The sequence below is a fragment of the Heterodontus francisci genome, chromosome 1 (genome assembly GCF_036365525.1).
Source record: "Heterodontus francisci isolate sHetFra1 chromosome 1, sHetFra1.hap1, whole genome shotgun sequence".
NCBI lineage: Eukaryota > Metazoa > Chordata > Chondrichthyes > Heterodontiformes > Heterodontidae > Heterodontus > Heterodontus francisci.
Genome location: NC_090371.1, coordinates 48,130,479 through 48,140,946, shown reverse-complemented (window position 1 = coordinate 48,140,946; position 10,468 = coordinate 48,130,479). Strand labels below are relative to the sequence as shown.

The 10,468-nt window shown below is 41.7% G+C and overlaps 1 protein-coding gene across 5 annotated transcripts in view; it reads left to right on the top strand.

The window, feature by feature from the left end:
- Positions 1 to 214: 214 nt before the first annotated feature.
- Positions 215 to 10,468, top strand: part of LOC137377086 (zinc finger and BTB domain-containing protein 7C) — a 379,658-nt gene continuing 369,404 nt past the window's right edge. For all 5 annotated transcript variants that reach the window (XM_068046774.1, XM_068046682.1, XM_068046592.1 and 2 more), the window contains exons 1-2: positions 215 to 284; positions 391 to 559. The gene's annotated coding sequence lies outside the window, so the exon portion shown is untranslated. The remainder of the gene's footprint in view (positions 285 to 390; positions 560 to 10,468) is intronic.

Below are 10,468 nucleotides of genomic sequence, written 5' to 3'. Positions count from 1 at the left end.
CTGTCAATCATCGGCCGTGGCTAACACGTCACGAGATGTAAGGCGGGGCGGCGGCCGTGAGGCGCGGTGGGAGGGCATTTATAACATTAAAAAAACCCCGCCGCTTGCTCTTCTCTGATTGGTGGCTGGCTGCCGCCCCCAAATGACGGTTGGCGAGGGGCGGGGCAGGGCGTGCGCGCGGGAGCTTTAAGTGATTGGATCTCAGTGTTGTCGATCAAAAGCGCCCTCGCCGAATGCCCGCCCCTCCTCTCCTCTCTGTGGCTGCTGTGAAGTTAGGCTGTTACGTGAGTGGAAGGACAATATATATCTGTATATATTTTTTCTTTTTTTTTGTAAGATTGGGTGAGGTTTTCCTCCCTCCCTTAGCAACCACATCTTTTATAATTACAGGAGATGGGACGGGAGAGGAGACACATATATCCATCCGGGCTTCTGATTCACTGACACACCATCACCAGGGATTGTGGACTGATAGAGGGAACAGACACTAAAAGAGAGAGAAAAAAAATCGGAAGGGGAAAATAAATAACAGCAGTTAACACTGGAGAGGACACAACAGGTACTGTCTGTCTATCTGTGTGTGTGCTTCTTCTGTGGGAAAATTGTTGCTGTGCTTGTTGATAAACTTCTGTTATCAAGGATGGAAGGGTTATGGTTGGTGGGTTTTTTATTCTTGGTGAATTAAAGGGAGTTCATTTTTTTTTGTTAAATGTGACAGTTGGATAGATCAGGTATTGTTTTGAGATGGAGTAACATCCTTCCCCTGGAGTTAGGGGAGGTCGAGTGTGTGAAAGACGGGAAGATGTCATTCTGTGGTCTGGGAGATAGGATCGTGAGGGAGTTTGCTTAGATATTTGCTATGCATGGAAATATTTGATGGGTTATAAATTATAGGATCATTGATTGATCTAGGGGAAAGGTGTGAGAGAGTTTGTCACTGTTTAGTGTATGTGTAAAGGGATGTATGTACCATCGTCTCATTGCGTGATCAATGGAATGAGATTACAGGAGCTTGTTGTTGGTTTTATATGGAGGAGGTTGGCAGGTGTGGGTGTGTCACAAGATCCTCCAGTAATGTAGAGGATGAAGTTAAGGGAACATTCTACATGAAACTTGTGCTTCAAAGATATAAAAGGTACGTTTTTTTCTTTGCAATTATTCTGTGTGAATTTTGCTTACTTCCCCTAATGTCATGAAGGTGGATTGCAGTTCCAGAGGCACCAGTAATTCTGCTACCCCATGATAATGTTCATTACTCACATGTAAATGTTGACAGTTCCTAGGCTAATTTTATTTCTCTAACCTAGAGCCGCTGCAGTCAATTGAAGATTTCATTCATCATTTGGTGGAATTGAGGCAGCGTGTCCTTATGGCACAAGGAGGGAGGGGAGGGGAGGGGGGGTACCTAGATATTGGCAGGATGCCAGGGGTAATATTAAGAGATGTTGTTCGAGTCAATGGAAAGGTTTAGGAGTTATGGGGTTAGAAACATAGAAAATAGGAGCAGGAGTAGGCCATTCGGCCCTTCGAACCTGCTCCACCACTCATTATGATCATGGCTGATCATCCAACTGAGTAACCTGTTCCCGCTTTCGCCCCATACCCTTGATCCCTTTAGACCCAAGAGCTATATCTAACTCCTTCTTGAAAACATACAATGTTTTGGCCTCAACTGCTTTCTGTAGTAGCGAATTCCACAGGCTCACCACTCTCAGTCCTGAAAGGTTTACCCCGTATCCTTAGACTATGACCCCTAGTTCTGGACTTCCCCACCATCGGGAACATCCTTCCTACATCTACCCTGTCAAGTCCTGTTAGAATTTTATAGGTTTCTATGAGATCCCCCCTCACTCTTCTGCACTCCAGCGAATATAATCCCAACCGACTCAATCTCTCCTCATATGTCAGTCTCGCCATCTCAGGAATCAGTCTGGTAAACCTTCGCTGCCCTCCCTCCATAGCAAGAATATCCTTCCTCAGATAAGGAGAACAAAACTGCGCACAATATTCCAGGTGTGGCCTCACCAAGGCCCTGTATAATTACAGCAAAACATCTCCTGTACTCGGTTTTGAGGAGCTGATTAAATGACATAAGGGATAGGATTGAGGGAGCTTATGCTGAAATTATATTCGACAAGGGTGGGATTGTTGGGAGGGGAGACCTCAGGGATTTGTTTAGTGGAGAAAAAACTGGTCAAAATTTACTGTTGAGAAGGTATGTCCTTCCTTTGATATGCTGGCTATAGGATTCAACAAATGTGTTGTGTTAACTATACCTGGCAAGGGTAAGAAATGCAACAGACTTATTTCACGGTTGATCTATGACAATGTTGTTCAATACATTACTAACCACATGTGACTAATTGGAATCCAGATGTAGCTAATTGCATTTTTGATTAGTAAATAAACAGTAATGAGCACAGTCATTGGGCATGTGATCTCAATACTCATTTTCAAGGTGTAACTGTATGTACTTTAACCATTATATGCATTTTTTGGTAAAATTGTAAGACAAAAAGCAAAGCGTGTTGGTGTTTCTTGATCATTGTGTGTGCTTTCTTCCTTGGTTACTGCTTATTGGTATTTTACTAAATATGGAGTGTAGTATGGGTGGAAATACCAGACTTCAGCACTATGGAAACACCACCATCAGATTCTGGAAGGGGATCTGTCATTATGGCCAGCTCGACCAATAACAATAACCACTCCTGGTCAGCAGAAGAAAGCAATCCAGACCATAACTGAGCAGCACCATGGCAAAGTACAAGCAACATCCAACTGTGTTCTAGATGGAGAGCAGGGACTGGTCAATTGTGTCTCATTGTGTGAGTTAACATTCTCAACTATCACTTTTGTGAAGTCAAAGAAACACTTGCAACTTTTGGACAACAACCAAAAATCTGCATTAAGATGTGCTGTATCTGATAAATTAATTTCAGGATTCCAAACTTGGTTGAAAGACCTAAATTATCGTAGATGTATAAGTAAATATGCATATTAAACACATTTATCTATATTGCGTGTAAGACATTTTCTACTAAAATTAGTGTAGGCGACTGAACTGTTGACACTGTAGCCTTGCCTGAAATGCGTCAGCAATTTCTCTTTAAGGGGTTCTTCGATTAACAAGAATTTTGTGAATTATTAAGTAACCAGTTGTTAAACGTTTATTAATTTATTAAGATTTTGTATTGGAATGGATGTCAAGGATTTTACAAGATGGAATGAGTGTTAATACTTAAAATATAAGAGCAAGTTGGTGGTTATAGAGGTTGATGGGAACAAATCTAGAAAATTCAGAGATGTGGTGTATTAGCAAGAGTCATAACATGGATGGGGAGTGGGGGATATATGGGGTACGCCAAGCTGCAGGAACTGTTCATCAGGTTACTTTTATGCTATATGGCCTAAGCAAATTTATAAGGAATTTTTTTGGGTATGTGGAATGCAGAAAAAAATATCCATTGTGTGGTTGTATGCATAGATACTGTTTCTATGGTGTAGTTGGAACCACTTGAATGTGTTAAGGTTCATTTAGCACAATCTGCGATTGGGGTAGTAGAAAAGATAACGTGTTGCCAAGTTTGGTCGTGTGTGGAAGAAACAACCCCTACTAAAGTTAAAAGACAATTCAGCTAAATTTATAGTCACCGCTTGGTCTAAGAAAAGAAGGATTTGCTTTTTTTTGTTCTTCCATGGGATATGGGCAACACTGACAAGACCAGCATTTGTTGCCCATTTCTAATTGCTCTTGACAACTGAGTGGCTTGCTAGGTCATTTCAGAGGGCAGTTAAGAGTCAACCTCATTACTGTGGGCCTGGAGTGACACGTAGGCCGTATCAGGTGAGGACGCAGATTTCCTTACCTAAGGGACATTAGTGAACCAGATGGGTTTTTATGACAACTGATGATACTTTCTTGGCACCATTACTGAGTCTGCTAATTGAATTTAAATTCCATGAGCTGTCGTCATGGGATTTAAACCTGTGTCCCCAGTGCATTAGCTTGGGTCTCTGGAATACTAGCTCAATGACATTGCCACTACACCACCACCTCTCCAGTATATAGTGCAATTCACAATCTCAGGATGTCCCAAAGTGCTTTACAGCCAATTAAGTACTTCTTGTAGTGTAGTCACAGCCAACAGAATTGGAACTCAGTGATGCCATTGATTCTCTAGCCAGTGGAAAAGCCCCTGGGAAAGACGGTATTACCCCTGAAATAATCAAGAGTGTCATGCCTGCTATACTGTCAGCACTCCATGAACTGCTTTGCCTGTGCTGGGATGAGGGAGCAGTACCACAGGACATGCGCGATGCCAATATCATCAGACTCTATAAGAACAAGGGTGACCGCGGTGAGTGCAACAACTACCGTAGAATCTCCCTGCTCAGCATAGTGGGGAAAGTCTTTGCTCGAGTCGTTTTAAACAGACTCCAGAAGCTGGCTGAGCATGTCTACCCTGAGGCACAGTGCGGCTTTCAAGCAGAGAGATTCACCATTGACATGCTGTTCTCCCTTTGCCAGCTACAGGAGAAATGCCGTAAACAACGGGTGCCCCTCTACGTTGACCTCGTCAGCAGACGTGGTCTCCTCAGACTAATAGCAAAGATCGGATGTCCACCAAAGCTACTGAGTATCATCACCTCATTCTATGACAATATGAAAGGCACAATCCAGCATAACGGTGCCTCATCAGACCCCTTTCCTATCCTGAGTGGCGTGAAACAGGGCTGTGTTCTTGCACCCACACTTTTTGGGATCTTCTTCTCCCTGCTGCTCTCACATGCGCTCAAGTCTTCAGAAGAAGGAATTTTCCTCCACACAAGATCAGATGGCAGGTTGTTCAACCTTGCCCATCTTAGAGCGAAGACCAAAGTATGGAAGGTCCTCATCAGGGAACTCCTCTTTGCTGATGATGCTGCATTAACATCCCATACAGAAGAGTGTCTGCAGAGACTCATCGACAGGATTGCAGCTGCCTGCAACGAATTTGGCCTAACCATCAACCTCGAGAAAACGAACATCATGGGACAGGACATCAGAAATGCTCCATCCATCAATATTGGCGACCACGCTCTGGAAGTGGTTCAAGAGTTCACCTACTTAGGCTCAACTATCACCAGTAACCTGTCTCTAGATGCAGAAATCAACAAGTGCATGGGAAAGGCATCTACTGCTATGTCCAGACTGGCCAAGAGAGTGTGGGAAAATGGCGCACTGACACGGAACACAAGTCCGAGTGTATCAAGCCTGTGTCCTCAGTACCTTGCTCTATGGCAGCGAGGCCTGGACAACGTATGTCAGCCAAGAACGACGTCTCAATTCATTCCATCCGCTGCCTCCGGAAAATCCTTGGCATCAGGTGGTAGGACCGTATTTCCAATGCAGATGTCGTCGAGGCGGTCAACATCCCCAGCATATACACCCTACTGAGCCAGTGGCGCTTGAGATGGCTTGGCCATGTGAGCCGCATGGAAGATGGCAGGATCCCCAAGGACACATTGTACAGCGGGTTCGTCACTGGTATCAGACCCACCGGCCATCCATGTCTCCGCTTTAAAGAAGTCTGCAAATGTGACTTGACGTCCTGTGACATTGACCACAAGTCGTGGGAGTCAGTTGCCAGTGATAGCCAGAGCTGGCGGACAGCCATAAAGGCGGGGCTAAAGAGTGGCGAGTCGAAGAGACTTAGCAGTTGGCAGGAAAAAAGGCAAAAGTGCAAGGAGAGAGCCAACTATGTAACAGCCACGACAACCAATTTTATCTGCAGCGCCTGTGGAAGAGTCTGTCACTCTAGAATTGGCCTTTATAGCCACTCCAGGCGCTGCTTCACAAACCACTGACCACCTCTAGGCGTATATCCATTGTCTCTCGAGACAAGGAGGCCAAAGAAGAAGAGAAGAAGTCACTGTTTAGGAATAGTGGCAGCCAATTTGTGAATGGCCAGCTCCCACAAACAGCAATGTACATAGATACATACATATGAACTCGGAGCAGAAGTAGGCCATTCGGCCTCTCTAGCCTGTTCCGCCATTCAATAAGATCATGGCTGATCGGTTTCTGTCTCAAATTTCACACTCCCATCTACTCCTGATTACCTTTGATTCCCTTGCCCAACAAGAATCTATCTAACCCTGTCTTGAAATTATTCAATGACCCTGCCTCCACCACCGAGGCAGAGAGTTCCAAAGTCACACAACCTACTGAACAAAAAAAATTCTACTCATCTTTGTCCTAAAAGGGCGACCCCTAATTTTCAAACTGTAACCCCTAGTTCTAGACTCCCCCACAAAAGAAACATTCTTTCCACACCCACTTTGTCAAGACCTTTCAGGATCTTATATACTTCAATCAAGTCTCCTAAACTCCAGTGAAAACAAGCCCAGTCTGTCCAACTTTTCCTCATAAGACAACCCGCTCATTCCAGGGATCAATGTAGTAAACCTCCTCCAATGCATTTACATCTTCCTTAAATAAGGAGACCAAAACTGCACACAGCATTTGAGATGTGATCTCGCCAATGCCCTCTATAACTGAAGCATAACATCCTTACTTTTATTTTCAACTCCTCTCACAATAAAGCATTCCATTAGCCGTCTTTATTACTTGCTGTACCTGCATCGAACATTTTGTGACTCATACACTAGAACACCTAGATCCCTCTGCACCGCGGAGTGTGCAGTCATTCTCCATTTAAGTAATACTTTGCTTTTTTATTCTTCCTGTCAAAGTGAACAACTTCACATTTTCCCACATTATACTCCATCTGGCAGATTTTTACCCACTCACTCAACCTATCTATATTGATCTGCAAGCACCTTATGTCCTCTTCACAACATACTACCTCACCTATCTTTGTGTCATCTGCATATTTAGCTGCCATGCCATCGTTCCTCTCATCTAAGTTGAGGGCACTAGCAACAAACCCTGCGGGGAGTGCTTACACTTCCTGCCAATCAGAAAGACCCATTATGCATACTCTCTGTTTTCTCTGCAGCCAGCCATCTTCTATTCATGCTAATGATGTTACCACGACACTATGAACTCCTACTTTGCAAGTAACATTTTATGTGGCAATTTGTCAAATGCCTTCTGAAATCCCAAGTACAGCATGTCAACGGGCTCCCCTTTATCCATGTTACATGTTACTCTTCAAGAACTCAACTCAATATTGGTTAAACATTAGCTCCCTTTTCACAAAGCCATGTTGACTGTTCCCGATTACCTTGAGTTTTTCTATGTGCCCAGCTACAGTCTCCTAATGATCAATTTACACTTCAAACAAAGTCGATAGATCAAGTCAAGCTAGTTTGCTCTAACAGTTACCTTAGGTCTCCGCTCCCTCCTTGAATAGGAGGGTTTATATTTTCTATTTTCATTGATAATGAACAGATAATTTTTTTTGACTGATGTTGATTGAGGGATTCATTATTGGCCAGGTCACCAGGGATAAACCCTCTTCTTCACAATACTGCCATGCATTCACCTTAGAGAGCACTCGGGGCCTCAGTTTAACATCTCATCTGAAAGACAGCACCCCCAACAGTAAAGCACTCCCTCAGTAAAAACATAAGAAATAGGAGCAGGAGTAGACCATATGGCCCCTTGAGCCTGCTCTCCCATTCAGTACGATCATGGCTGATCTTCTGCTTCAGCTCCACTTAACTGCTCGCTCCCCGTATTCTTTCATTCTCTGAGAGACCAGAAGTCTTGTCTATCAATCTAAACTTGTCTATCCAGTACTGCAGTGGAGTGTCAGCCTCGATATTTGTACTCATGCAAGTCTCTGGAGCAGGGCTTGAACCCACAACCTTCAGACGTAGAGTTGAGAATGCTCCCAACTGAGCCAAAGCTAATGCTGTGTTAAATATTAAATATGTTGCCTTGAACATTAATGAATTAGCCAATTTGAGCAATCCTAATGATTTAATATATTGTTGAGACATGGATTCTGCCAAAAGTTAAAAGTAGACATAGACATACTTCATTTTCTAAAATTTCAAAATGTAATAAATCTTGGAATATATTTTGTTTGCATGGGAAGGGCAATCCTTTTTTATTTTGATTGGCAAATATGCTCAGTTGGCTTCTGGTTGAAAATAACTTATGAAGCTGCATGGGGCACTATAAAGGGCATGGGAAAGGATATGGTTGCATGATAAAATGACATGATGTACTCTTAAAGGGAAAGGTGGCCTGAAAACTTGCCACATGAGAATATGTTTATCTTAGAACTATCTCTTTTAATGTTTTCTCATACTGCTTTTCACCTATCGTTGGCAATTTTTTATTTTCTACAAATCAAAATTATCTATATTTAAAGGAAAATTGATTGGTTAGTATGATAAATTAAAAATTGGGATGAGATTCTACTAGAATACCAAGACAATGAGTTGTCTAACAACATTTTGGAATGCTGGACAGCAGAGGTTGCATCTGAGGCCTTTTAGTTATGTTGAGCGTTGCTTTTCAGAAAATCTGACTAAATGGTACAATACTTCTTGAATGCGACATACTTCTGAACAAAAATATTTTTCTAGTTAATTTGAATATTACTAGATGGCTATGTATGGTATAAAGTGGCATGTCTTAAGAGGAATGGTGCAGTGACATAATTCTCCCAGGAGCATGAGAGATCCATAGCTCATGAAGGATGGTGGCATGACTTATGAAAGAAATGTTTTTTTCACAAATTAAAACCTGGTACTGCTACCCGATGAAGTGTTTGCCGAGTTTCAGCATTCATGATAGATTTCAGACAAGGCCAGAATTCCTCACATGCTCTACATTGTTTCAGTAAGTGTTTCATGATATTTCGCATCATGCATGTTCTTTCCTGTCCACCCCACCAATATAACATACCTGGGACAAGTGAGAATGTCAGTAGGTTTACAGGGAAAATTGAGAAGACCAAGAGAACAAGATATGTCACTGGTAGCCAGTTGGCTATCAAGCCAAAAATATCAATTATTTTGGTGTTAATTTGAGTGTGCTTTGAGATTATTTTTGGCCTCAGATATTTTCCTGTTATATTGGAGTATCTTTTGTCATGTTACTGTTGCTGCATTTACTGCTTGCCAGACTGAATTCAAAAATCTATATAATATATTTGGTGCGTGAGGCATGCATTTCATTGAAAGTTCCTATGTAAACCAGCTCTAACAGGAAATCTGATTATGAAAGTGTCCATAATTTTTAATCATTTAGGTGGCATAGTGGTAAAACTTAAATTGTTAAAAGTGTCACAAATTGAAAGAATAGATGATTTACTCGCACAGATAGATAATAATGGGTTTGATCTAATAGCCGTTACGTAGACGTGTTTGCAGAGTGACCGAGATTGAGAATTAAACATTCCAGGATACTTTAGAGGAGTTAGGCAAAATGGAAAAGGATGAGTGCTTGCTATGATAAAGGATGGGTTAAAGACAGTAGAGAGAAAGGGTCTTGGGGAGGAGTGATCATAATATGGTGAATTTATATTGAGTTTGAGAGTGACTTAGTTAAGTCTGAAAATGGGTCTTGCATCTGAACAAAGCAAACTAATAGGTTTGAGGGGCAAGTTGGCTAAGGTATATTGGGAAACTAGGTTAAATATATAATGGTAGGTCGGCAATGACAACATTTTAAGAATTAATTTATAATTTGCAATGGTTATAAATTCCCTTAAGAAATAACCCCACAAGAAAAGTTGTCCAACTATGGCAAACAAGAGGACTGAAAGATAATATTAAAGGAACAGGCGTATAATGTTGCCAGAAACATTAGAAAGCCAGGGGATTGGGAAGATTTTAGAATTCAGCAAAGGATGACAAATTGATAAAAATGAATAGGATATGAAAGTAAACTAACTAGAGACATATAAAAAGTTTTAACAATCTGTTTTAGGTATGTGAAAAGGAAGAGATTAACAAAAGTAAGTGTTCACAAATAGCCACTATTCAAGTGTTTACAATCTCAGAACACAGGCCAAAATCAAATGAATTTTGTGTGAGAACAGCTACTAGAAGTACTTGTGGACATAATGTGGGGAAACATCAAGTGATCCACTTTGGTAGGAAAAAATGGAAAAGCATATTTTTAAATGATGAGAGACTGGAAATGTTAGTATTAGTGGCATATGTGTGTTTTTGTACATGAATCGCAGAAAGTTAACATGCAGATATGGCAAGTAATAAGGAAAGCAAATGGTATGTTAGCCTTTATTACGAAGGGATTGGATTATAAGTGTAAAGAAATCTTAGCACAATTGTGAGACCACACCTGGAGTACTGTGTACAGTTTTGATCTCCATTCCTAAGGAAGGATACTTGCCTCTTGAGGGAGTGAACAAAGGTTCACTAGACTGATTGCTGGAATGAGAGTATTGTCCTATGAGGAGAGATTGAGTATTCTAGACCCATATTCTCTAGTTTAGAAGAATGGAGAAGTGATCTCATTGAAACATATATTTTTAAGGGGCTA